Raw genomic sequence first — 27,762 nt, forward strand, 5'->3', positions numbered from 1 at the left:
TTTTGGGATCAGTGCCCTCTTAGGCAATATAGCTTGTATCACAAACATTTTTGTAATGGGCTGAAAATCCCGCTGTTCTAGAATTAGTGTGCTTTCCCAGGCAAGAAATCTTAACACATAATTAAAATATTAATTTAAAAAAATCTAGCCGGGCGTGGTGGTGCACGCCTTTAATCCCAGCACTCGGGAGGCAGAGGCAGGCGGATTTCTGAGTTCGAGGCCAGCCTGGTCTACAAAGTGAGTTCCAGGACAGCCAGGGCTATACAGAGAAACCCTGTCTCGAAAAACCAAAAAAAAAAAAAAATCTTACCAGGCAGTGGCGGTGTACACCTTTAATCCCAGCACTTGGGAGGCAGAGACAGGCGGATTTCTGAGTTCGAGGGCTACCTGGTCTACAGAGTGAGTTCCAGGACAGCTAGGGCTACACAGAGAAACCCTGTCTCGGAAAAAAAAAAAAAAAAAAAGAAAAAGAAAAAGAAAAAGAAAAAGAAAAAAAACCTCTATAGAAATAGCATTCATCTAGCTCTGGTTAAGGCTGAAAGAGAAGCTAGGCTAAAAAATATTTTGCATCCCACATGCGCTGTCATCCTTATGTGTCTTTTATATTCTCACCCCAGGTTATGCTATCAACAATTTACAGATGGACTGGAGACTACTGCTGATCTAGCCACTTAGGCAGATGGGAGATTTACATAGCAAAGATAATCCAGAAATATCTCTTAAGTATACTAGTGTCCTGAAACAGCAGGTCATTCAGCATTAAGGGTTCTAAGTGGAAGGTCTTAGAGAATGCAAAGATAGGGAAAGTAGAAGGCAGAAAGCAGAAAACCTGCAGTGAGGTGGCCAGGAGCTAAGGCTTATGCTAAGTAAGCTTAAGAAAAGCAGCATTTGCCCAGCAGCTGTGGTGGCGCGCGCCTTTAATCCCAGCCTTTGGGAGGCAGACGCAGGCAGATTTCTAAATTCAAGGCCAGCCTGGTCTACAAAGTTTTTTCCAGGACAGCCAGTGCCACACAGAGAAACCCTGTCTCGAAAAACCAACCAACCAATCAACCAACCAACCAAACAAACAAACAAAAAACCCCAAAGAATAGCAGCATTCATGCTACTGACAGGGGGTGGGGGTGGGGAATGAAAAGAAGCGGGAGACTAAGAAACTACCATGTAATGGGACAGACTAAGGAGTAATCTAATCAAACAGTGCTGGGGAGGGAAACACAGGATAACTCACCAACATTGCTGGCCATGCCTACAGTGTTCTCAGAACTGATAAAATAAGTGCCCTGTGGTAGGAAAGGCTGGATTCTCGGAATCTGAAGAAACTCCCCTCCAAAGAGCCTGGCCCCAGACCATTACCAGCACTCCCAATCATATGCCTGGTTTTAGAAAAGGAGCTCTGTGTTTTTACCAATACATCATGTTCTTAGGGAAACCTACAAGATTGATAGCTCCTCCTCCTCCTTCTCCTCCTTCTTCTACAAGATTGATAGCTCCTCCTCCTCCTTCTTCTTTTTTTTTTTTTTTCCGAGACAGGGTTTCTCTGTGTAGCCCTGGCTGTCCTGGAACTCACTTTGTAGACCAGGCTGGTCTTGAACGCAGAAATCCGCCTGTCTCTGCCTCCCAAGTGCTGGGATTAAAGGCGTACGCCGCCACCGCCCAGCGAGACCTGGTTTTTGATCTGTGGAAGGGCCTAGTGGCTAGTTGTTAATCTAGGGTTGTCTCCTTTGTTTTGATCTGGAGCCACATTTCTGGATAATCCTGGTGAACAAACATGTGTATCTTAGCATCCCAATCTTTAAGATACCAGGTTTGCATACTGCTTACCTGTAACCTGTTTTAGAGGCAATCCTCCCTCAGGTAAATTCTTTGTGGTGTGACTCTTTCCTAAGCACTGAAAATCCCTTAGGTCATTGATTCTACTCTTCTCATCACAGCTTAATATTGGAGTGCTACCCAGCACATGACATGGGGTTTACAATTGCCACAAAATTAACTCCAAATGGATCTTACATTTAATGTTAAATGTCAAAGTCACAATTTCTAGAACAAACCAGAGAATGTGGCCTTCTCTTAATTCGGCAACCTACCAAGGATATTTCTACACACAAGACCAAATGGTTTGTGCAGATGCAGCTCCCATAACGAAGTTACTCGGATGCTACCGCAGAGTAAATAGAATGGCTGCGACCACAAGAAATCCCAGAAGTGGCTGCATCTGGCCACTGGTTCCCACCCAGCACATGGTAGGGTCCACCACCACAGCTCCCGCTGCTAATCCCTCTGGTCCATCTAGTTAGAAGCAGCAATCATATGCTCACCATGTTGTGACTCGGGAGCTTGCGCAGCAACAGAGATCAGAGTAATCAAACCAACAATTCCAGCCTACTCAGCAATGGAGCTGAACCTGCAGCATGGCACAAAGCACCCGGAAGAACCCTCCTCTTCTCCTGTTAAGAGGACCTGCCTGGAGGCCCTGATTGGCCAGTGACTCTTGAATGACATGAGCACCTTCCTTGGGGTTAGAGTGTGCTGATGGCACACACCATAGAGTTTTAGGGCCCAGGATTCTACCAGGAGCTGACCCTTTCCAGATCCAAAAAGATTTGCGTTTCAGTAGCACTTGTGCTTGTCCTCCCATAACCTATCTTTCTGTTTTCTAGCACTCAGCAGGCATTTCCTCTTCTTCCTCCTGGAATCAAGGTGGATAACTTGCACAGTCTATTATTCAACTTGCATCTGAGTGAACTATCAAATCCACAGGCAGAACTGTTCTAACAATTAAAGAGAGATTCTAGGAAACAGAATATATTTGGTTTAGTGAGTTCACAGTGGTATCAGGAAAACTGCAACTACTCTTTACCTGCTACCTATGAGACTCTAAACCACCATGGGAGAATAGCAGGAAACACGAAAACCACTCTATAGCAATATTGTTAGCCAGCACATCTTGCTCAGTGTGAAGAAACTCAGCTGTACTAGTTTAAAGTCTCTATATGAACAGAACTGATGGCATGGATCTCTGTGTATGCAGAAGATGGATATATAAAAATAGCTCACAGGATGTGGTTCAACTGAACAAACAATGGCTATCTACCAATGCAAACTTGAAGAATCCAGTAGTGGTTCAGTCCTTGTGCCTGGATGTCTCAGCCGGTCTTCAATATATATCAGAATTTCAAAGATGGAGCCTTTTTTTGGTTTTGGTTTTGGTTTTGGTTTTGGTTTTGGTTTTGGTTTTGGTTTTGGTTTTTCGAGACAGGGTTTCTCTGTAAAGCCCTGGCTGTCCTGGAACTCACTCTGTAGACCAGGCTGGCCTCGAATTCAGAAATCTGCCTGCCTCTGCCTCCCAAGTGCTGGGATTAAAGGTGTGTGCTACCACTGCCTGGCAAGAAGGAGCCTCTTATGCCAGAAAAAAATAAAATGATTTTGCTAGCCAGAGTAGGACAAGCAGAAAAAGAGAAAATCAACCATGTTCAATGCCCTTTTAATATGTAGGCTGCAACCAGAAGCTGTGGCTACCAATTAGGTTTTCTATGAAATATAATCTAATATCCTGCAACAATTTACCCAATTCCTTGTCATTTCTTTATCCCAAATATTTCCCCACTTCTTTCTTCCTTTATACATATGTGTGACTATGACTGCTCAAATATATGAATAAAACTTGTTGAGTGCATTTATAACGGTTGTGTGTATATGGTACCAGGACTGATCCTGTTGTGTTGGATGGCCAAATAGGTATATCATCCTTGCCTGCAGCTCCTTCTACCATTTGCAGGAAAGTTCCACTCTTTAACAAGCAATAGGGCTTTAGGAGCACAAATGATCCATAGATCACTAGAAAAATAAAGGTGGGAGAGAGAATAGGGAGGGACTTGGGTGGGGAGCAGTTCAGGGTCAGAAGTGAAGAGGGGCAGAGGGTATGGCCAGATGACCAGGAGAATGAATGCAAATCTGCAACCACCTAGGGGTGGGGAAGGGGCATCACTAGGAAGAGAGGGAGACTTGAGATAGGGGAGGCACCTGTGAATCAATGGGGATGTCCTTGCTGTGACTCATAGCATTGTAGATTTGAAGCCTTGGAAGACTGCCGCCTTTATCTCCTAGAGAGATAAAGAAACCAACGGACCCACAAGACTTTCCACCTCAAATTTATCCTGCCTAGAAAAATGCATGGATTGGGGATGGAGCAGGGACTGAGGGAATTACCAACCAATAAACCAGCCAAGCTTGAGATCCATCCCATGTTCAAGTATCTGTCCTTATTAATGATACTGTCATGCTTGCAAAAAGGAGTCCAGCATAGCTGTCCTCTGAGACTCCACCCACCAACTGACTCTGATAGAGGTTTACACCCACAGCCAAACAGTAGATGGAGCTTGAGGACACTTATGGAAGAATAGGAGGAAGGAATGCAGTCCCTAATGGAATAGAACTCCACAGGAAGGCCTACAGAATCAGCTAACCTGGAACCTTGGAGCTCTTTGAGACTGAGCCATCAACCAAAGAACATACACGGGCTAGATCTAGACCTCCCAGCAAGTATGTAACAGATGTGCAATTTGGTCTTCATGTGGGTCCTGAATAAATGGAGTGGGGGATATTCTAAAAGCTGTAGCCTCCAAGTGGGATATGTTCTAGCTGGGATGCCTTGTCTGGCCTCAGTGGGAATGGAAGTGGCTAGCCTCCCAGAGTCTTGAAGTACCAGGGTAGGGGGGATACACATGGAGGCCCCCACTGGTTCAGAGAAGAAGGGGAGGAAAAATGGGGAAAGGATTATGGGAGGGAGTGACTGGGAGGAGGGCAGTGAGCAGAAATGAAAGTGAATAAGTAAAAAAATTAATTTAAGCTGGGCAGTGGTGGTACATGCCTTTAATCCCAGCACTTGAGAGGCAGAGGCAGGCAGATTTCTGAGTTTGAGGCCAGCCTGGTCTACAGAGTGAGTTCCAGGACAGCCAGGACAACACAGAGAAACCCTGTCTTGAAACCCCCTCCCAAATAATAATAATAATAATAATAATAATAATAATGTACTTATTTTAAAAAGCAGGGGAGTGCTTTTATAGTCAAGCTTAAGGCCTAGGTACAGAGCATGTGCTTATAAAAGTAGAATCTTGTTTTTTCTAAAGATTTATTTTAAGTGTATGAGTACACTGTCCGTCTCTTCAGACACACCAGATGAGGGCATCAGATCTCATTACAAACGATTGTGAGTCACCATGTGGTTGCTGGGAATTGAACTAAGGACCTCTGGAAAAGCAGCCAGTGTTCTTAACCACTGAACCATCTCTCCAGCCCTCAAAGTAGTATCTTTTTCAGTTAGTAACTTAGTTAACTATCACGGAGTTATCAAAACATACCAGGAACCCTGGAAACCATTTACGATGTGGAAATCACAAGTTTATTGATGAAGAACATGTCAACAAAAAAAGGTGACTTTTAACTTGGAATCAAATTTTAACATTATGATTAATTTGTAAAAGGAGAAAACTTAGAATCTGCCAGCCTATCACAAATACAATTTTTATTATTTACTTTGTTTCAGAGTCTCATTTAGAATCCCAGTGACTTTGATTCAATAAGCATACTATAATGTATAATACATATTAAAAGTATAATAGATAGCAGTATATATTTAATTATGTGCTGTTGGACAAACATTCCTAGCAGTAGAATATTCTATAGAAGAGGGAGCTGAGAATTCATTTGATGTCGGTCTGGTTCGTGGTAAAGGAGAATTTTCTTAACAGAATTGCTTCTTCATAGCAGCCTAGACTTGTCAATCCTGGGATCATTCCAACCCTCAGAAGAATTGGACTGCTCTAGAGCTAGATGTAGAAGAAAATCTGGTTTCTGTAGTTGGAAAGGGAGATTTACTGTGTTCTGATCCATCACACAATCCTTCTGTATAGTTAACTTTTAGTGCTGTCATAAAACATACCATAGCCAATGCAAATTATACATGAAAGCATTAAATTGGACTTACACTTCTAAAGGATTAGAGTCCATTATGACAATGTAAGCACATGGCAACAAGAGCAGAGAGCTCACATTTTGAATCTCTGTCTGGATGTAAACATCAACATAGATTTTTTTAAAAATCCAAATAAAAATTTTAACCATTTAAAACAGAAAGCTGGGCTGGAGAGATGGCTCCAAGCTTAAGAGCACTGACTGTTCTTCCGAAGGTCCTGAGTTCAAATCCCAGCAACCACATAGTGGTTCACAATCATCCATAATGAGATCTGATGCCCTCTTCTGGTGTGTCTGAAACAGCTACAGTGTACTTACATATAATGAATGAATAAATAAATAAATAAATAAATAAACAAACAAACAAATCTTTTAAAAAAATGACTTAAAATAATAAAATAAAAATAAAACAGAAAAGCTGATCCCAGGGTATGTGCCATGATCTAGAACACAGAGTTCTCAACAGGATTATAGAGAAATAGAAAACACACTGACACAATAAGACACAAAGATACAACAATCAAGACTGTGTGCAGTGTTGGTGACATAATGAGGGAATGAAGAGAAATAGCCATAAACAAATGCACAAAATATAGTCAAGTTTTTATCAAACACTTAAGGAAACGTTGCCAGACATAGTATCATTTTCCATTGTTACCTGTGATTGTATGTGTGTAAAAATTAAAAAAAAAAAAAACAGATTCACAAGCCCCACAAACATAACTCAAACTGCTCCCTAACTGTAATATTTCTTACTGCCCAGTTACTACTGATCTTTCTCCCAGGAATGTTTCCTGTCACCTCTTTCTATCAGTTTCTAAACTATTTGTAAAATTTATCCTGCAAACCAAAATGTGAAATGCAATGTTCACAAGTCCTAGAAATCAGACTTTCAGTCTTAGAAATTATCTTCTAACTTCATAACAAAAGCAATACCTGTGCGTCTTCTCTGGATAGTGATTTTGTAAGCACTACAGCTTTCCACTGCCAGGACTGCAGACCTTTCCCCTTCCCCATGAAATCCAAACTCAGGAAGGCTCAAACCAAGGGCCCCTGCCCAGGTGACCATATGAATGAACAGAACCATACATAGTCCATCCCTGCCCCACCAGAACAGATTCTGAAAGCTCAGCCAATCTGCTCTTCTCTTCCTGGTTATGAAACAGTGGATGACACACTCAGCATGGTATAGCTTGAAGTCTACTGCAGAGCTTCCTAGACCTGTATCAGAGAAGAATTCTGGAAAGAAACCACAAGATACTTTCTACTGGTCATACTGATTGCTGTGGCTTCCCAGAGTCCATCATTATCTAGCTTCACACACCTGGGCCTTAGGACAGTAGCAGCATCCCTGGGTCAGAAGAGATTAAATGACTCAGAAGGCACAGGCCTACCCAAATCTGCACTTCCACCCTAGGGGCAGATGAGGTCCAAGTCTGGGGAATTTGTAGTTCAAAAGAAATTCTTGCTGGGTGTGGTGGCGCACACCTTTAATCCCAGCACTTGGGAGGCAGAGGCAGGTGAATTTCTGAGTTCGAGGCCAGCCTGGTCTACAGAGTGAGTTCCAGGACAGCCAGGGCTACACAGAGAAACCTTGTCTCGAAAAAAAAACTAAAAAAAAAAAAAAAAAAAAAAAAAAGAAATTCTTGCTGTCTCCCAGAGAACATCTATTTCTCCTACCTGCCAGGAGCCATGGCCTCAGTCATGGCTTTGTGGATATTTTCTAGCTTACATAAACAATCCTGAGAGAACATTTGTGGTCATAACAGTAAGAATGTTTATGCGAAAAGAGGACACTGTGACCGTTAGTTCCAGGAACTGACGATTGCCACCTGACCTTCAGAGAGCCCCCGGGCTCTTCTCTTGCTTATGCTTATATTGCCACTCCTGAATAAAATTTTCAGAGCTTGATCAGTATGATTGACTTGCTCTCATTCTTTGTGTCTCTTGTCCCTCCCACTCTCTCTCCTGCCCTGGATCCCCGCTGATTATCCCTGCATGTCCGGGGTACATACCAAGTCACATGGCACTTTGTGTGCACTTTCCCCTACACCCTCGATGTCCAGGGCAGCCATACCTTTGCTTCATAGCTGGGAAGTCTTGAAGCCCAATATAGGTCATGTTCAAACAGTAACTGTTGTTAAAGCAAAAAGTGGCCATGAATCAAAATATAATGAGGGGTTTCTAAAAAGCCTTGGAGACATAAGGAAATGGGGGAAATTAAGTAATGATAATCCCAAATATTCATTTAAAAAGTTGAAAGTGGCTCTATGACCATGTGCTCCATAGACGAGGGATTTGTATTAGAACATACCAAGTATACTTAACTATATTCTCTCATGAACATTATCTTAGAAATTGAAAACAACAGTCCTGTTAGGAAGGGTCACATCATTTGACCTAGATATTCTATTTGGTATAACTAGGGTTACTGCAGTGACTGTGTTTCACTATAAGTTCAATTTTCTTCCAAATTCTTGATAGCCCGGTGTGTGGACAGGGAAAAATGGCCAGTCAGGACATTTATCAATCATCTAAAATTGATTACCTCACTACCCATGGCTAATGTTAGGTAATGTAAAAGCAGGAAGGCTTTCAACACCCTTTGTCAGATCCCTTTCTGAACCCCGATGACACTGCTTTCAAAGTTATTCATAGAACTCAAGTCTTTCCCAGGTTTCTCTTCATTTATAAGTCCAAACAGAAACCAAAGAGGTTGGAGGACACTGAATCGGTGGCCTATTTTTCCTTTTAATGACCTGTCAAAGCCAAGCCTGGTAGAATTGCAGGACTGACTCTCCGGTACAGGGCAACGGAGGCAGGAATGGGTGTTCAAAGAAATAATCAGCTATGTAGGATGGCTGAGCCTGCGGTACAGGATACATTCCTGTAAACAGAATTAAATGACAAATAACACTTGTGAAAAATGAAAATAAATTTTTTAAAAGACTTATTTATTTATTATATGTAAGTACACTGTAGCTGTCTTCAGACACTCCAGAAGAGGGCATCAGATCTCCTTATGGGTGGTTGTGAGCCACCATGTGGTTTCTGGGATTTGAACTCAGGATTTTCAGAAGAGCAGTCGGTGCTCTTAACCACTGAGCCATCTCTCCAGCCTGAAAATAAATTTTTTTTTTTTTTTTTTTTTTTTTTTTTTTTTGGTTTTTCGAGACAGGGTTTCTCTGTGTAGCCCTGGCTGTCCTGGAACTCACTTTGTAGACCAGGCTGGCCTCGAACTCAGAAATCCGCCTGCCTCTGCCTCCCGAGTGCTGGGATTAAAGGCGTGCGCCACCACGCCCGGCTATAAATTTTTAACAACTGAGAGACATTGGAGAATAATAACAATAAAGAGATAAGAGCAGTGATGCATTTAAAGGAAATGAAATTTAAAAGTGAAATCAATTAATCAATTATTGACTCTTTAAAATGATAAACATTGTCAATTTTAAAAAAAGACCCATATGTACGTATTGACTTTGAAAAAATGCAGGCCATTCCCTGGCAGAGAGAGCAACATAAGAAGATACAGTTAGATCTCACCCCTATGTGCAACGTTAGCAACCGAGAGATGTAACCTAACACACAGCTTCTCAACACTCTGAGCTGAAGTAACTGTGCAAGTGGATTGGACACATCTGCAAAGGGGTCCCCTCTAGTTGAAAATTCAACAACATTGGATCAAACTAACCTCTCAAAGTGTATGAATTTGTATTATGAATTTATGTGAGTTTATCCATATTTGCTTCTGTAAAAGTCTTTCCTTCTGTGAGGGTGGCTCTCTTCTCCTGGTTTAAGAGAAGTTTATTGCTCCAAACTTCCCCCAAGCTTAGCAAGCAAGAGGCATCTGGACAAGAGAGAAAGGCTCTAGCAATGACTCCTTTACTTAGTCACCCACTCCCTTTCCTTAGAGAACTTTTTTTTTTTTTTTTTTTTTTTTTTGGTTTTTCGAGACAGGGTTTCTCTGTAGCCCTGGCTGTCCTGGAACTCACTTGGTAGACCAGGCTGGCCTCGAACTCAGAAATCCACCTGCCTCTGCCTCCCAAGTGCTGGGATTAAAGGCGTGAGCCACCACGCCCGGCCTTAGAGAACTTTCATAGGAAACTTTTTAGAAGAACTTGGAAATAAAGATTAAAGACATGTTTAAAAGTGTCCCACTTTTCTTCCTGTGACTTCAACTAACAGCTGGAAGTTAGAGCAGCCCAGTTTCTGAGAGATAGAACAAAGGCTACTCACTTAATCCCCTGCTGTTTTTAGAGGAGGCTCTAAATGCCAGAGATTGCAGCTTCCAGCCTTGCCTCAAAGGAACTCGGGCGGGCAGGTCCGCTTCAGCTGCAACGCCACTGAGACATAAAATAGGCAAACGTCTTAATACTAAACAGCAACCCTAAATATCTCTGAAGATCAAGTCTTGTCACCTCAGAAACTCTTCCCACTCTGCTGCCTCAAGAGTATCCAAGAATGGCCAGGGCTGGTCCCCTGCATCCCATCACCCCGACTCCTACTTAGCTCCCTGCTCCTTCCGGTTAAGGGCAGTGGTCACGTGCTCACCATGTCGCCTCCTTGTAGATCGCTGGCAATTCCCTAAGGCCCCTGGCAGCAGAGATCAAAACACATCAGACTAAGTTTTCAGCCTGCTCACAACTGCAAGGAACTGAGAGCAGGGGAACAAGGTACACAGAAGAACATGCCTCTACTTCTATTGGCGGGCCGATCCGGAGGCCCTGATTGGTTAGTGAGACTTGATTGACATGACCACCTCCCTTAGGGTTATAGTGCGCTGAAGGCAAACAGCAAAGGGCTTCACAGCTCCGGTTTCTTATCCAGGAGCTGACCCTTTTCAGATCTGCAAGACTTTCTTTCACTCCTGTCCTACAATAGCCTATCTTTCTGTCATCCAGAACTCTGCAGGAATTTCTTCTTCCTGCTCCTTCAAGGCCGCCGCCTGTTCTCCTCCTCCTCGCTCTGTCCCATCCTCCACCAAGGAATCAAGAGCCACACCTTGCACAGTACAGTATTCAACTTGGAGCAGAATGAACTATAGGTTCCAAGGATAATTACAATTAAAGAGAGATTTTTGGGTCATAAAATGTGATGTTTGCTTCTCTCATTTTACACTGACATCAGGAAAACCGCAGCTAATATGCAATTGCTACAGATGAGACTCCAGACAACCCTGGGAGAAAAGCAGGGGATGGATGCCAATCACTATGGAGCACTATTGTTAGCCTGCACGTCTTCCTATGTGGGAAGGTGAAAAAACATACCTGTATTAGTAAAGGTTTTCCATGGGAACAGAACTCAGAGCATAGATCTCTCTAATTATGCAGAAAGTGGATAGATAAGAATGGCTCACAGAATGTGGCCCCACTAGTAAATCAATGACTGTACCAACGGAGATTTGAAGAAAACAGTAGTGCCTATATGTCTCAGCTGGTTTATCAGAATTCCAAAGATGGAGCCTTAATGCTATAAAAATAAAAAGACCTTGCTGGCCATTATTTGGGAAGAAGAGATTGAGAAAGAACTACCATCTTCAATATCCTTTTTATATGTAGGCTCACAGCAGAAGTTCTGGCCTAGATTGATTTTTTCTTCTCAACCAAAACCTCCAGATTAAAGAAGGGTTTTCCCATCTTAAATGGTGAAAATAATAAAAAGCCTCAGAGTGGCCATCTGTTTGGTTTTAGGTAACTGAACTCCTGTAACTACAGTCATTTGAAATAATTGCATTGGTGGCAACAACAGTTGACAGGAAGTTCAGTTTTTATCCAGAGTCTTTCTTATTAGATTTATATATATATTTTATGTATATGACTACACTGTAGCTGTACAGATGGTTGTGAGCCTTCATGTGGCTGTGGAGAATTGAATTTTTCAGACCTCTGCTTCACTCTGGTCAGCCCCACTCACTCAGTCCCTGCTTGCTCTGGCCCAGAGATTTATTTATTATTATTATACATAATGACACTGTAGCTGACTTCAGACACTCCAGATCTCATTATAGATAGTTGTGAGCCACCATGTGGTTGCTGGGATTTGAACTCAGGACCTTGGGAAGAGCAGTCAGTGTTCTTACCCGCTGAGCCTTCTCCCCAGCCCCTTTATCCAGATTATTAATTGCCTGGTCTGCAGAACAGAGTAATGGCCAGTCAAGGTGCCTATCAAGATGGAAAATTGGTGACCTCACTACTCATTGCTAATGTCAAGTACAGCCATACCAGGAGAACATTCACCTTCAAAGCCTAGCCTAGAAGAGATGCAGGACTGTCTTCCCATCATGTGGCTTTAGAGACAGGATTAGATGTTAAAGGCAATTATCAATTACATAGCATGACCCAGCCTGGGCATAGGAGACCTTGTCCTAAGCAGCACTTGTAAAAGAAATGGAAAGAAATTCTTATGCCTGGGAAACATCACAGAATGGATACAAGTAAGAGATCAGAGCAGTGCTGCATTTAAAGGGAACCAATAATTGACTTTTTACAAACATAAATATTATTGAAAGAACACATAGCCATTCTGACTTTGTAAAAGAATAGTCCATTTCCTGGTAGAAGGAATAGCATCTTTCAAATACTGTTTGACCTTGCCTCTATGTGGATTGTTGTCTGCTGAGACCTGTAACTTGACACACACAACTACAGCCAGTGAAGTCCTGTGTTTTAAATGTGTGAGCTGACTTAATTACAATGAGGATTGCATATATCTCATAGGACAGTAGTAACCTAACTGAAATTTGAGTATTCACTGGCTTAACTGACATCACAAATCATACATCCACCGATCTAGTCTGCCTTCATTTACCCAACATGAATTAAGACACACTGAAAATTATAAAATTACCTCTATGCCAGCATCAGGCACTTTTCATTATGGCGACTCCAGCAGCTGATTACCCACCCTGTTTCCCCCATTAGTGTACACAATAAACTTCTTCCTATTCTGGTCAGAATGCACAAGTTATGCCCCTCATGCAAATCCATTTCCTATTGACTCAATAAACAGTTGATTACATGACTCAAATGCATAATTTTAAAACACAGTGGTGGTACAGATGTTAACTTAAGAATTTAGTTGTGGGGGCTGGTGAGATGGCTCAGCGGTTAAGAGCACTGACTGCTCTTCCAAAGGTCCTGAGTTCAAATTCCAGCAACCACATGGTGGCTCACAACCATCCTTAATGAGATCTGACGCCCTTTTGTGGTGTGTCTGAAGACAACTATAGTGTATAATAAATAAACAAATATTAAAAAAAATAAAAATAAAAAAGAGGGCGGCCCGGCAAGATGTCGCAGTTGCAGATGAAACTCCTGCGCAAGAAGATCTAGAAGCGGAACGCCAAGCTGCGGCAGCAGAACCTGAAGCTGCAAGAAGCATCAGACACAAGCCTGTCACAGCCTCAAAATGGAGATGTGCCTAAAGAAACAGGAAAAGGTGGAAAAGTGAAAAAGGCCCTGAAACGTTCTGTGCCTGTGGGCGCAGCAGAAGCACAAAGTGGAGGCATGCCTGAGGAGACCGTGGAAAATACCAAAGTTAAAAAGTCACCCCAGAAACTTATGACTTTACCCAACGGAGAAGCAACACCAACACCGCCTCCTGATTCAGAGGTAATAAAGAAAAAGAAGAAAAAGAGGAAAATGGCAAATGATGCGGGGCCTGATACAAAAAAAGCGAAAACTGAAGAAAGTGCTGAGGCTTGTGAGGAACCAGAAGATGACGTGAAAAAGGCAGATGGCAGCGAGGTGCCCAGCCTGCCCCGAGGACTGACAGGTGCTTTTGAGGACACTTCATTTGCTTCCTTGTCTAATCTCGTCAATAAGAACACCCTGAAGGCCATAGAAGAAATGGGCTTCAAGCGCATGAAGGAGATCCAGCATAAAAGTATCAGGCCACTTCTGGAAGGCAGGGACCTTCTGGCAGCTGCGAAAACCAGCAGTGGTAAAAACCCTCGCTTTCCTCATCCCTGTGATCGAGGTCATTGTCAAGTTAAAGTTCATGCCCAGGAATGGAACAGGAGTCCTGATTCTCTCTCCTACCAGAGAAATGGCCATGCAGACCTTTGGTGTTCTCAAGGAGTTGATGACGCACCAAGTTCACACGTATGGTCTGATCATGGGCGGCAGCAACAGGTCTGCTGTGGTGCAGAAGCTCCTCAATGGGATCAACATCATCGTGGCCACGCCCTGCCGGCTCCTGGACCACATGCAGAACATGCCAGGATTTATGTACAAGAACCTGCAGTGTCTGGCTGACCGTATCTTGGATGTTGGGTTTGAAGAAGAATTAAAGCAAATTATTAAACTTTTGCCAGCATGTAGGCAAACCATGCTCTTTTCTGCCACACAAACTTGAAAAGTTGAAGACTTGGCAAGAATTTCTCTGAAAAATGAGCCTTTGTACGTGGGTGTTGACGAGGACAAAGAGGTTGCCACAATTGATGGCCTTGAGCAGGGCTATGTTGTTTGTCCCTCTGAGAAGAGGTTCCTTCTGCTTTTCACATTCCTTAAGAAGAACCGGAAGAAGAAAGTGATGGTCTTCTTTTCATCTTGTATGTCTGCTAAATACCACTATGAGCTGTTGAACTACATTGACCTTCCCGTCTTGGCCATCCATGGAAAGCAAAAGCAAAATAAGCGAACAACCACGTTCTTTCAGTTCTGCAACGCGGATTCAGGAATACTGCTGTGTACTGATGTGGCAGCCAGAGGGCTGGACATCCCTGAAGTGGACTGGATTGTTCAGTATGACCCTCCCGATGACCCCAAGGAATACATCCATTGTGTCGGTAGAACAGCCAGGGGCCTGAATGGAAGAAGGCACACCCTGCTCATCCTGAGCCCTGAAGAGTTGGGTTTCCTTCGTTACTTGAAACAGTCCAAGGTTCCATTGAATCAGTTTGACTTCTCCTGGTCTAAATTTCTGATATCCAGTCTCAACTGGAAAAACTGATGGAAAAGAACTACTTTCTCCACAAGTCTGCCCAGGAAGCATACAAATCCTACATACAAGCATATGACACTCTCTCTCTCTCAAGCAGATCTTCAATGTCAACAACTTAAATTTGCCTCAGGTTGCTCTGTCTTTGGTTTTAAGGTCCCTCCTTTTGTTGATCTGAATGTAAGCAACCATGATGGCAAGCTTAAGAAGAGAGGCGGTAGTGGGGGATTCTGCTATCAGAAAACAAAGAAAGTGGAGAAGTCCAAGATCTTTAAACACATCAGTAAGAAGCCAGCAGACCGCAGGCAGTTCTCACACTGAGGCAATCTGACTTCTGTCTGGACTGACTTTGCCCAACTCCCCCCTTCCCCAGTACCCTTTAAAAAGGAACTTTATCACCTTTAGGATCTTTTTGTCTTTACTATGATGATAATATTTTATTTTTAAATACTTCCATAAAACAAACAAACAAAAAAAGAATTTAGTTGGTTTAAACAATAGGATAGCAATGCTACTGCCCTGAGAGATAACAGAGTGGAATGAGAGCTACATGACTCACCATAGGAAACCTTGTCTCAGAAATAATTTTCTAAAAGGCTGGAGGATTAGCATCCTTTCATAGGAAAAGATCACTCATTCATCTTTGACTGATGCCCAAAGAAGAGCCAGCCTAGAACAGAATTTTTAGTTCCAAATATGCTGTTATACCTAAGTCTCTCTTAGGTTTGGGCCACAGCTTTTAGTTTGAACAATAGTCACAGAGGCAGATGGAGATTTACAGAGTAAAACAACCTTCTAGTCAATAATGTATGATCTAAAATTAAATTTAAAAGACGTATCAATGCAACAACTCTCCATATACAATGGACAGAGAATTCAAACAGAAAATATCAAGGAAACATCACCTAACAGCACTGTGGTTACCGTTCTTATGTGAGCAGGTTTGCTGAGCTAGTCTAACCTCAGAATAAGGCTGCTTTTCTAGCCGGGCGTGGTGGCACACGCCTTTAATCTCAGCACTTGGGAGGCAGAGGCAGGCGGATTTCTGAGTTCGAGGCCAGCCTGGTCTACAGAGTGAGTTCCAGGACAGCCAGGACTATACAGAGAAACCCTGTCTTGAAAAACCAAAAAAAAAAAAAAAAGAAAAAAAAGGCTGGTTTTCTTACTCAGCAACTTGGTTCAGAGGAAAGGCACAGGAGCTTCTCTGTAGGACCAGGAAGAAGTGCATCCGGAATGCTGTGTGTCTCAAGGCTGTGACATCTCTGTAGAAGATTACATATTTTATACGTTATTTTTATTTTACTTATGTGAGCCTATTGCTGGAACATGTCTGTGTACATTACCTACAGTAGTCAGAAGAGGGCAGTATATCCCTGTGAATTGCAGTTACAGCAATTGAATTACAGCCATGTGGTTTTTTTAGAATGCAACCTGCATCACCTGGAACAACATCCAATGCTCATAACTATATCTGTATTTATTATATTTTTCTTGTAAAATTAATTTTATGCATATAAATTAGAATATAATACACCACTTCATGTAACCTTTACCTTTTTACATTTTTCTAATATATTCCCAATAATGTCAAATGAGGTAGAAGATTTGGTAAAAACATGCTAGCCTAGTGAGCTAACTTCATTTCCTTAACTGTATGCAATATATCTATTTACAAGCTTGAATGTACAACTAAACTGCTAGATGCTCAGAAATCTCTTTGTCTATGCCCATTTACATAGTCTACCTTTCTCCTGAGCTCACTGAAACCCAGGAGGGCTCCTTTGCTCTCTTTCTTCAAATCCTGCCTCATCCTTGTTCTGCTATTTCTTACTGCTCTGCTTCCACAATGCTATTCTAAGTCAAGCAATAGAGACAGAGTCCAAAGAGAGTGCCCACCAAGAGAAAGCTCAAATGTCTTATTGCTACAAAAGCAGGCTCTAGCTCCCTTACTACATCCTTGGCAGGCTGCAGCAGGTCAGCTCCAGTGGGAGGTAGTGGTGGGAGGACCCGGGTCAAGTCTGTAGGGAGCTGAAACTTTTCACTTTTACAGAATGGCACCTCAATGCCATCCAAGCTGACTTTGCCCCAAGTCACCCAGCAAAGACCTAGAGACCCCTCCCAAGTAATTTGCCTCAAAATGGGCAGGCACTTTCCATTCATTAGCATTCTCTTGTATTGAGGCTTTGGCTTTCAGAGGCACACCCAAAATACACCTTTCCAAGACACACCTAGCTGCATCTGAAAAGGCAAAGTATTCCTAAGGTAGGATATTTCAATACCAATTACTCTTTCTATAAACCATATTCAAATATCCTTCAACCATTTATCTCCTTACTTCTCCCTTCTCCATCCTAAATTCTTCCCTGCCAGTTTCTTCCTTGTTACATACATGTGTGAATATGAAGACTCAAATACATAAATAAAACTTGCTCACTGCATTTTTATTGGTTATGTGTATATGATATAAGGACGGACTGACTTGCATTGATTAGCCAAATAGGGAACTCATTGCCTGGGGATAACTCTCCTACTTAAGAGTTCCACTCTTTAATAAGCAATAGGACTTGGGGAGCACAAATGACAGATCATGATGAAAATAAGATAGGCCCTCTTCTCTATGAAGTAGATAAAGTACCTACCTTGAATCCAAAAGCTGAAAGTGAGCTTTTTGTTTTTTATGGTGGCAAACCTCTCCCACCTTAGATATAGAGGTAGCTGTCACCCAAATTCCCCACAATGATCATCCTATACTTTTCCCCTACTCCTCTGAAAGACTTCCAGGTACTGGAAAATAAGTATGCAACATAGGAGCAAAGGGCAACATTCCCATTTAAACGCCACATCTTTTTTTTTTATTATTATTACGTATTTTCCTCAATTACATTTCCAATGCTATCCCAAAAGTCCCCCATACCCTCCCCCCCACTCCCCTACCCACCCATTCCCACTTTTTGGCGCTGGCGTTCCCCTGTACTGGGGCATATAAAGTTTGCATGTCCAATGGGCCTCTCTTTCCAGTGATGGCCTACTAGGCCATCTTTTGAGACAAATGCAGCTAGAGTCAAGAGCTCCGGGATACTGGTTAGTTCATAATGTTGTTGCACCTACAGGGTTGCAGACCTCTTTATCTCCTTGGATACTTTCTGTAGCTCCTACATTGGGGGCCCTGTGATCCATCCAATAGCTGACTGTGAGCATCCACTTATGTGTTTGCTAGGCCCCGGCCTAGTCTCACAAAAGACAGCTATATCAGGTCCTTTCAGCAAATGCTTGCTAGTGTATGCAATGGTGTCATCGTTTGGAGGCTAATTATGGGATGGATCCCTGGATATGGCAGTCTCTAGATGGTTCATCCTTTTGTCCCAGCTCCAAACTTTGTCTCTGTAACTCCTTCCATGGGTGATTGTTTCCAATTCTAAGAAGGGGCAAAGTGTCCAAACTTTGGTCTTCGTTCTTCTTCAGTTTCATGTGTTTTACAAATTGTCTCTTATATCTCGGCTATACTAAGTTTTTGGGCTAATAGCCACTTATCAGTGAGTACATATCATTTGAGTTCTTTTGTGATTGTGTTACCTCACTCAGGATGATGCCCTCCAGGTCCAACCATTTGCCTAGGAATTTCATAAATTCATTCTTTTTAATAGCTGAGTAGTACTCCATTGTGTAAATGTACCACATTTTTTGTATCCATTCCTCTGTTGAGGGGCATCTTTGTTCTTCCCAGCTTCTGGCTATTATAAATAAGGCTGCTATGAACATAGTGGAGCATGTGTCCTTCTTACAGGTTGTGACATCTTCTAGATATATGCCCAGGAGAGGTATTGCAGGATCCTCCCGTAGTACTATGTCCAATTTTCTGAGGAACCACCAGACTGATTTCCTGAGTGGTTTTACAAGCTTGCAATCCCACCAACAATGGAGGAGCATTCCTCTTTCTCCACATCCTCGCCAGTATCTGCTGTCACCTGAATTTTTGATCTTAGCCTGTCTGACTGGTGTGAGATGGAATCTCAGGGTTGTTTTGATTTGCATTTCTCTGATGATTAAGGATGCTGAGCATTTTTTACAGGTGCTTCTCAGCTATTCGGTATTCCTCAGGTGAGAATTCTTTGTTTAGCTCTGAGCCCCATTTTTTCATGGGGTTATTTGATTTTCTGGAGTCCACCTTCTTGAGTTCTTTATATATATTGGATATTAGTCCCCTATCTGATTTAGGATAGGTAAAGATCCTTTCCCAATCTGTTGGTGGCCTTTTTGTCTTATTGACGGTGTCTTTTGCCTTGCAGAAGCTTAGCAGTTTCATGAGGTCTCATTTGTCAATTCTCGATCTTAGAGCACAAGCCATTGCTGTTCTATTCAGGAATTTTTCCCCAGTGCCCTTATCTTCGAGGCTTTTCCCAACATTCTCCTCAATAAGTATCATTGTCTCTGGTTTTATGTGGAGTTCCTTAATCCACTTAGATTTGACCTTAGTACAAAGAGATAGGAATGGATCAATTCGCATTCTTCTACATGATAACCACCAGTTGTGTGAGCACCATTTGTTGAAAATGCTGTCTTTCTTCCACTGGATGGCTTTAGCTCCCTTGTCGAAAATCGAGTGACCATAGGTGTGTGGATTCATTTCTGGGTCTTCAATTCTATTCCATTGGTCTACTTCTCTGTCACTATACCAGTACCATGCAGTTTTTATCACAACTGCTCTGTAGTAAAGCTTGAGGTGAGTCATGGTGATTCCACCAGAGGTTCTTTTATCCTTGAGAAGAGCTTTTGCTATCCTAGGTTTTTTGTTATTTCAGATGAATTTGCAGATTGCTGTTTCTAATTTGTTGAAGAATTGAGTTGGAATTTTGATGGGGATTGTATTGAATCTGTAGATTGCTTTTGGCAAGATAGCCATTTTTACAATGTTGATCCTGCCAATCCATGAGCATGGGAGATCTTTACATCTTCTGAGATCTTCTTTAATTTCTTTCTTCAGAGACTTGAAGTTTTTATCATACAGATCTTTCACTTCCTTAGTTAGAATCAGGCCAAGATATTTTATATTATTTGTGACTATTGAAAAGGGTATTGTTTCCCTAATTTCTTTCTCAGCCTGTTTATTCTTTGTGTAGAGAAAGGCCATTGACTTGTTTGAGTTAATTTTATATCCAGCTACTACACCGAAGCTGTTTATCAGGTTTAGGAGTTCTCTGGTGGAATTTTTAGGGTCACTTATATATACTATCATATCATCTGCAAAAAGTGATATTTTGACTTCATCTTTTCCAATTTGTATCCCCTTGATGTCCTTTTGTTGTTGAATTGCTCTGGCTAGGACTTCAAGTACTATGTTGAAGAGGTAGGGAGAAAGTGGACAGCCTTGTCTAGTCCCTGATTTTAGTGGGATTGCTTCCAGCTTCTCACCATTTACTTTGATGTTGGCTACTGGTTTGCTGTAGATTGCTTTTATCATGTTTAGGTATGGACCTTGAATTCCTGATCTTTCCAAGACTTTTATCATGAATGGGTGTTGGATTTTGTCAAATGCTTTCTCCACATCTAACGAGATGATCATTTGGTTTTTGTCTTTGAGTTTGTTTATATACTGGATTACATTGATGGATTTCCGTATAATTGAACCATCCCTGCATCCGTAGGATGAAACCTACTTGGTCAGGATGGATGATTGTTTTGATGTGTTCTTGGATTCGGTTAGCGAGAACTTTATTGAGGATTTTTCCATCGATATTCATAAGGGAAATTGGTCTGAAGTTCTCTATCTTTGTTGGATCTTTCTGTGGTTTAGGTACCAGAGTAATTGTAACTTCATAGAATGAGTTGGGTAGAGTACCTTCTACTTCTATTTTGTGGAATAGTTTGTGCAGAACTGGAATTAGATCTTCTTTAAAGGTCTGACAGAACTCTGTACTAAACCCATCTGGTCCTGGGTTTTTTTTGGTTGGGAGACTTTTAATGACTGCTTCTATTTCTTTAGGGGATATAGGACTGTTTAGATCATTAACTTGATCCTGATTTAACTTTGGTACCTGGTATCTGTTTAGAAATTTGTCCATTTCGTCCAGGTTTTCCAGTTTTGTTTAATATAGCCTTTTGTAGAAGGATCTGATGGTGTTTTGGATTTCTTCAGGATCTGTTGTTATGTCTCCCTTTTTCATTTCTGATATTGTTAATTAGGATGCTGTCCCTCTGCCCTCTAGTGAGTCTAGCTAAGGGTTTATCTATCTTGTTGATTTTCTCAAAGAACCAACTCCTCCTTTGGTTAATTCTTAGAATAGTTCTTCTTGTTTCCACTTGGTTGATTTCGCCCCTGAGTTTGATTATTTCCTAACGTCTACTCCTGTTGGGTGAATTTGCTTCCTTTTTTTCTAGAGCATTAGATGTGTTGTCAAGCTGCTAGTGTGTGCTCTCTCTAGTTTCTTTTTGGAGGCATTCAGAGCTATGAGTTTCCTTCCCTCTTAGAAATGCTTTCATTGAGTCCCATAGGTTTGGGTATGTTGTGGCTTCATTTTCATTAAACTATAAAAAGTCTTTAATTTCTTTCTTTATTCCTTCCTTGACCAAGGTATCATTGAGAAGAGTGTTGTTCGGTTTCAACGTGAATGTTGGCTTTCCAATATTTATGTTGTTATTGAAGATCAGCCTTAGTATATGGTGATCTGATAGGATCCATGGGACAATTTCAACATTTTTGTATCTGTTGAGGCCTGTTTTGTGACCAATTATATGGTCAATTTTGGAGAAGGTCCCGTGAGGTGCTGAGAAGAATGTATATCCTTTTGTTTTAGAATAAAATGTTCTGTAGATAACTGTTAAGTCCATTTGTTTCATAACTTCTGTTAGTTTCACTTTGTCCCTGTTTAGTTTCTGTTTGAACGATCTGTCCATTGATGAAAGTGGGGTGTTGAAGTCTCCCACTATTATTGTTTGAGGTGCAATGTGTGCTTTGAGCTTTACTAAAGTTTCTTTAATGAATGTGGCTGCCCTTGCATTTGGAGCATAGATGTTCAGAATTGAGAGTTCCTCTTGGAGAATTTTACCTTTGATGAGTATGAAGTGCCCCTCCTTGTCTTATTTGATAACTTTGGGTTGGAAGTCGATTTTATTCGATATTAGAATGGCTACTCCAGCTTGTTTCTTCAGACCATTTGCTTGGAAAATTGTTTTCCAGCCTTTCACTCTGAGGTAGTGTCTGTCTTTTTCCCTGAGATGGGTTTCCTGTAAGCAGCAGAATGTTGGGTCCTGTTTGTGTAGCCAGTCTGTTAGTCTATGTCATTTTATTGGGGAATTGAGTCCATTGATATTAAGAGATATTAAGGAAAAGTAATTCTTGCTTCCTTTTATTTTTGTTGTTAGAGTTGGCATTCTGTTCTTGTGGCTTCTTCTTTTTGGTTTTTTGAGGGATTACTTTCTTGCTTTTTCGAGGGTGTGATTTCTGTCCTTGTATTGCTTTTTTTTCTGTTATTATCCTTTGAAGGGCTGGATTCCTGGAAAGATAATGTGTGAGTGTTCGCTGATTCGCCCGCGAATGAGGACACCACACACAATAGGGTTCTTCTGCAGTAAGCTTTATGCGTCTTGAGAGGGAGAGCATAAGCTTCACAACCGGAGACCCCAGGCAGTCCGAGCCCCTCCTTTTTATAGGAAATTCTCCCCGCCTCGGACGTGGCAAGCCATGATTGGCTCAACACTGATCACCCCATATGACGTTATCCCTGAGGCGGAGCTGCCCGGGGCGGGGATTTCCAGCGCAGGCGCAAACTAGATGTTTACTAGTTGGTACTGAGGAAATGACTCAGTACCGGAAGATAGCGGCGCCCCACATCTCCCCCTTTTTTGTCTAATAAAACCAACTGGACACCCAGTATGAGAGGACGGGAACATTGGCCGAATCCTCTTACTCAGAGATGTAAGAACTATGTCCGCAAGCAACAACTAGGCTTGAGTGGGACCCGAAGTTGCTCCGACCTGTCCCTCTGCCATTTTTTCGAGGAGGGGAAGACTAGGGCAGGAAACCCCCACTAGACGGCATATTCCCCAGGTGGGACGGGGGGACCACCTGTGCGATGCATTGCTCTACAATCCTCTAGGGCTGCTGAAGCTCACCCGCTAAGGCGTGGGCAGCCAGCGACCAGTGGTGCAAATCAATTTTGTTTAAGCGCCGCCAGCCATACCTGTGCAGATTGCCCCTGCTCCAGGGCAGCAAGCGCCTGGGATATCATGATTTTGTCTCTATTATTTTTCTTATATAATTTGCAAATTAACCATAGGCTAAATACCGATCCGAAGCAAAGGAGAATTCCAAACAAACCCACCCCCACCCATTCCTTAAAATAAGAAACAGCAGAAGAAATCCATGACGAAAAGCCTTCGGTCAAGGAGAGGTCAAGTCTGGTGGAATTGATTTGGACGATGGCCAATCGAAGTTTCTGGAGGGTTTGGTCAAAATCAGACGTCCAATTATATAGCAGCTGTTGGGACAAACTCTTAGAAAGATTAGCGGCATATGTGAAATTATTATATTGTACTGATGTGATGCATAACCCTGGCATTCTGACTTCACATCCCAACTGCACGAGTTGCCAGAGGATATCAATTTGTTCTTGAACCAAATCTATACGTTGATTAACCAGTAATAATCCTCCCCGGAGCTGGGTATAGGCAAGATGGCTATCTTCAATTGCTGCAGACACAGCGGCCGACAGTTGATTAATAGTATCTGCGGTCTGCACAGTCCCTGACAGGGCCAGAGCTGATGCAGTTACTGAGGCGGTTATGCCCACAGCAGCCACGATTCCTACAATCACTGCAGAGACACCAAAATCCCTCTTTTCCCTAAAAAGGGACAGGGAGCTGGGGGCCACCACCGGGACTGGAACAAAGCGGGGCAAACGGACAACCATGGCAAAGGAAAAAGCCTTGGCATCCCAGCATGTAGCATAAAAGCAGGAATAATTTTGACAATAAATGTCAGTCAAATTATTAGGCAAGGTAGAATTACTAACAAGCCAAAGAAAAGGGGGCCAAACACAAACAGGCGTAGGGGGATGTTGAAACTGTTGAGGCGATCCCACCCACCATGTGGAGGAGGAATTTAGGCTGAATCGCATAAAACCCCTTTGGGACCAGCCTCCCTCTATTAATGCCAGAGGCGTAATATCGGTGCAGCTTCCATTAATGCCACACAAAAGCCACAAATTGAAAGGATAGCCAATGGCTGAGGGATTATCTTCGCCATTGCGTCTTGCCACATTATATGAACCATTAATCAAGGGTGGGGATAATGTGAAATAATCATTAACTCGCCCCACTCGACGCGCTTGGCAGCCGGCCCAAGGCAGGGAGGAAAACAGCTCGTCCTTTGCTACACAAAAGGGGGCTAACCTTGGTTGCTGATACTCAGTATGATTAATAATTTTTGTTACCTTGGGCCAATCTCCAGACAAATCAACAAGATCTCCACCATAAAATGTATCATTCATTTGTGCATTGGGAATATGGACAACATACTGATAGGATAACCCAATGCACTCGGTCAAAGAACTATTGAGGGAGAAACATAAGCTCCCCCTCAAATTATGTTTTCTCTGTTCAGTGACCTTTTCAATCTGGGGATCCCACGGTAAATATGGAAGTCCATGACTTTCGTTGGTAGAAAAAAGGCGGGGAAATACCTGAGCATCATACATCACCGGCATGGGGAGTGGGAATGTTGACATTATTCCCCATCGAAGCCCTTTTTCCTGGGACATCACTTGCAGAGGCAGGGTGGTTCCCAATATCAGCAGGGCGATCTTCATCATCTTGGGGTATTGATCGTGTTAGTCTTTCTGGGACCCAGAATGGATTTTGTTCGCTCTGCGGGAAGACACAAACAGCTCCCCTGGATCTTATCAGAATAGGATCCGGGCCTCTCCATTTGTTGGTTAGGACATCTTTCCATTTTATTAATTCTTTGGGTCTAGTTGGTTCAGAACAATGTCTGTCAGCAGCAGTACGGCCATGTGCATCAAGATTTAAAAAATTGAGGGTGAATAGTGCCAATGACACAGACACCTTTGGCGTACGGGGTATAGCTTCATCAGCGCCCCCTTTTTGTTTAACAACATAAGATTTAAGGGTCCGATGTGCTCTCTCAACAATGCCTTGACCTTGTGGGTTATATGGGATACCAGTTAGATGCGTTACTCCCATTTGGCGACAAAAGCTTTGAAATTTTTGTGAAGTATAAGCTGGTCCGTTATCAGTTTTAATAAATTTAGGTTGTCCCCAAGCGCTCCAAGCCTCGAGGCAGTGTTGGATCGCATGTGTTGCCTTTTCTCCCACATGGGGAGATGCAAAAATAATGCCAGAGCAGGTATCAACGGACACATGAAGATATTGTAACTTGCCAAAGGAGGGGACATGTGTGACATCCATTTGCCATATTTGTAAAGGCTGAATGCCGCGGGGGTTGATCCCCACATGAGGGAGGGGCAGAAACTCACAGCAATTTTGGCAGCTAGTGACGATGTCACGAGCTTCTTTCCTAGTCAAGGAGAAGCGACGGCGCAACGTTTCTGCCGTTACATGAAAGCGATTGTGGAATCCTTTTGCAGCTTCCACAGAGGATGACAGGGCTGTGGCTATTAATTTGGTGGCTTTGTCTGCCAAGTCATTACCCAGGGACATGGGGCCAGGTAGGCCTGAATGAGCCCTGATATGAGTGATGAAAACTGGGAATTTTCTTTGAAGCAACACTGATTGTATCTCTTGAAAAATTTGTGCTAAAGTGCTAGAGGGTTTGATTACTCCAGCCACCTCCAGCAAGTTTACTGCATTTACTACATAACTAGAATCTGACACAATATTGAGGGGTTCAGAGAAGGTTTTTAATACCTCCAGAACCACTAGACACTCTATTACTTGAGGTGATGCTTCTTTATATTGTTTGGAACATATTTTGCCATTGACCACAAAGGCCCCTACACCATTCTTGGAGCCATCGGTATACACCATGAGCCCTTCCTTAATTGGGTTTCTTACCGTTACATGCGGGAACACAATTGACTGGCTCTGGGCAAAGTGTAGGATCGGGTGTTTGGGATAGTGATTGTCTATGCTTCCAGGGAAAGTTGTAACTAGTATAGCCCAGTCATTAGATATGGCGGCCAAGGTCTGAACTTGCACAGAGGTATAAGGCACCACCAAGAGGTGGGGGCTACGCCAGAAATGGGTGATGGCTGCTTTATAGCCTCTGAGTGCAAGCTGAGCTATGGCTTCAGGATACCAATGTATTATTTTTGCTGGGGATACATTTGGGTGAACCCATAGCAAGGGCCCATTCTGCCAAAGAACGGCAGTTGGCAAATGGGCAGTTTGTAAGACACACAGACTAAAGGGTTGTGATTCTTTGATACGGAGCAGCTGCGCTTGTGTCAGGGCCATTTCCACCTTTTGTAGGGCCAGATCAGCAGCTGGAGTCAATGTTCGGGGGGACGTGATGTGCGAATCTCCTTCTAAGATATTGAACAAAGATCTTAATTCCGAAGTGGGGATTTTTAAAAAGGGTCTAAGCCAGTTAATGTCCCCCAACAATTTCTGAAAATCATTTAGGGTATGGAGGTGGTCCCTTCTTATCTCTAATTTTTGAGGTATGATGTTATTTGGTGTCACCATGGTACCCAGGAACTGTCCAGTATTTGAAATTTGGACCTTTTCTACAGCTATTTGAAGTCCCCATTGACTCAAAGTTTTAAGTAAAAGGGGGTAGGCCCTTTGAAGCAGGCCAAGGTCCTTGTGGCACAGAAGGATGTCGTCCATATAATGGAGCATGACTAACGAGGGAAATTGATCCCTTACTGGAGAAAGGGCCTCCTGCACATAAAGTTGGCACATAGTAGGGCTGTTGGACATTCCTTGTGGTAGAACCTTCCATTGGTACCTTTTATCGGGTTCCATATGATTAACAGAGGGTATGGTGAAAGCAAATCTGGGCCTATCTATTGGACATAGAGGTATAGAAAAGAAACAGTCTTTAATATCTATTATAATCAAATTCCAACCCCTGGGCAGGGCAGAGAGCACAGGAAGGCCTCTTTGCACAGGGCCGAACAAATGCATTTGTTCATTAATGGCTCTAAGGTCATGGAGCAACCTCCATTTCCCTGATCTTTTCTTAATAACAAATATGGGAGTATTCCAGGGGGAGGTAGAAGGTTCTATATGATCCAATTTTAGTTGTTCATTTACTAATTGTATTGCGGCCTCCATTTTTTCAGAGGATAGGGGCCATTGAGGGACCCACACCGGGTCCTCTGTTTTCCACGGTATAGGCCGAACCGTCCCCATGGCCCCTAGGAAAAACCCAGTCCTTGCCGGGCTATATTTCCTACTGGTGAAATAGGCTCAATTCCTCCTTGCTCTGACCGTCCTAATCCTTTGCCTGTCCTGTAGCCCATCTTTAGCATCATGTTTTTTGCCTTGTTCAAGCCTTCCCCCAACACAATTTTTTCATTGGACAGGGTTAGGCCCAAATGTTGCATAATGTCTCTCCCCCAAAGGTTTACTGGGAGCGGGAGCACATAAGGTTCGAATTTACCCTTTTGTCCCTCAGGAGCCTTCCAGGTCAAACTCATTGAGCTTATGGCAGGGCATGAATGATATCCCAGGCCTTGTAGAGAGTGGGACGATTTCGTAGTGGGCCAAGCTTTTGGCCACCAGTGCGTGGATATAATACTTTTGTCTGCCCCGGTATCAAGAATACCTTCAAACCTTTTTCCATTTACTTCGAGGCAGAGTTTGGGCCTTTCATTCAGGGATACAACAAGGTAGGCTGAATCAGTTCCTGACGACCCCATCGTTTTGGGA

The 27,762-nt window shown here is 42.7% G+C and overlaps 1 protein-coding gene and 1 pseudogene across 1 annotated transcript in view; one reads left to right on the top strand and one right to left on the bottom strand.

Annotated features, from left to right (window-relative positions):
- Window positions 1-27,762, bottom strand: part of LOC110288370 (uncharacterized) — a 145,428-nt gene that overhangs the window by 80,782 nt on the left and 36,884 nt on the right.
- Window positions 13,260-15,231, top strand: LOC110307686 (ATP-dependent RNA helicase DDX18 pseudogene; annotated as a pseudogene).

The sequence above is a fragment of the Mus caroli genome, unplaced genomic scaffold (assembly GCF_978045245.1).
Source record: "Mus caroli unplaced genomic scaffold, Mus_caroli_1 scaffold_15, whole genome shotgun sequence".
Classification (NCBI taxonomy): Eukaryota; Metazoa; Chordata; class Mammalia; order Rodentia; family Muridae; genus Mus; species Mus caroli.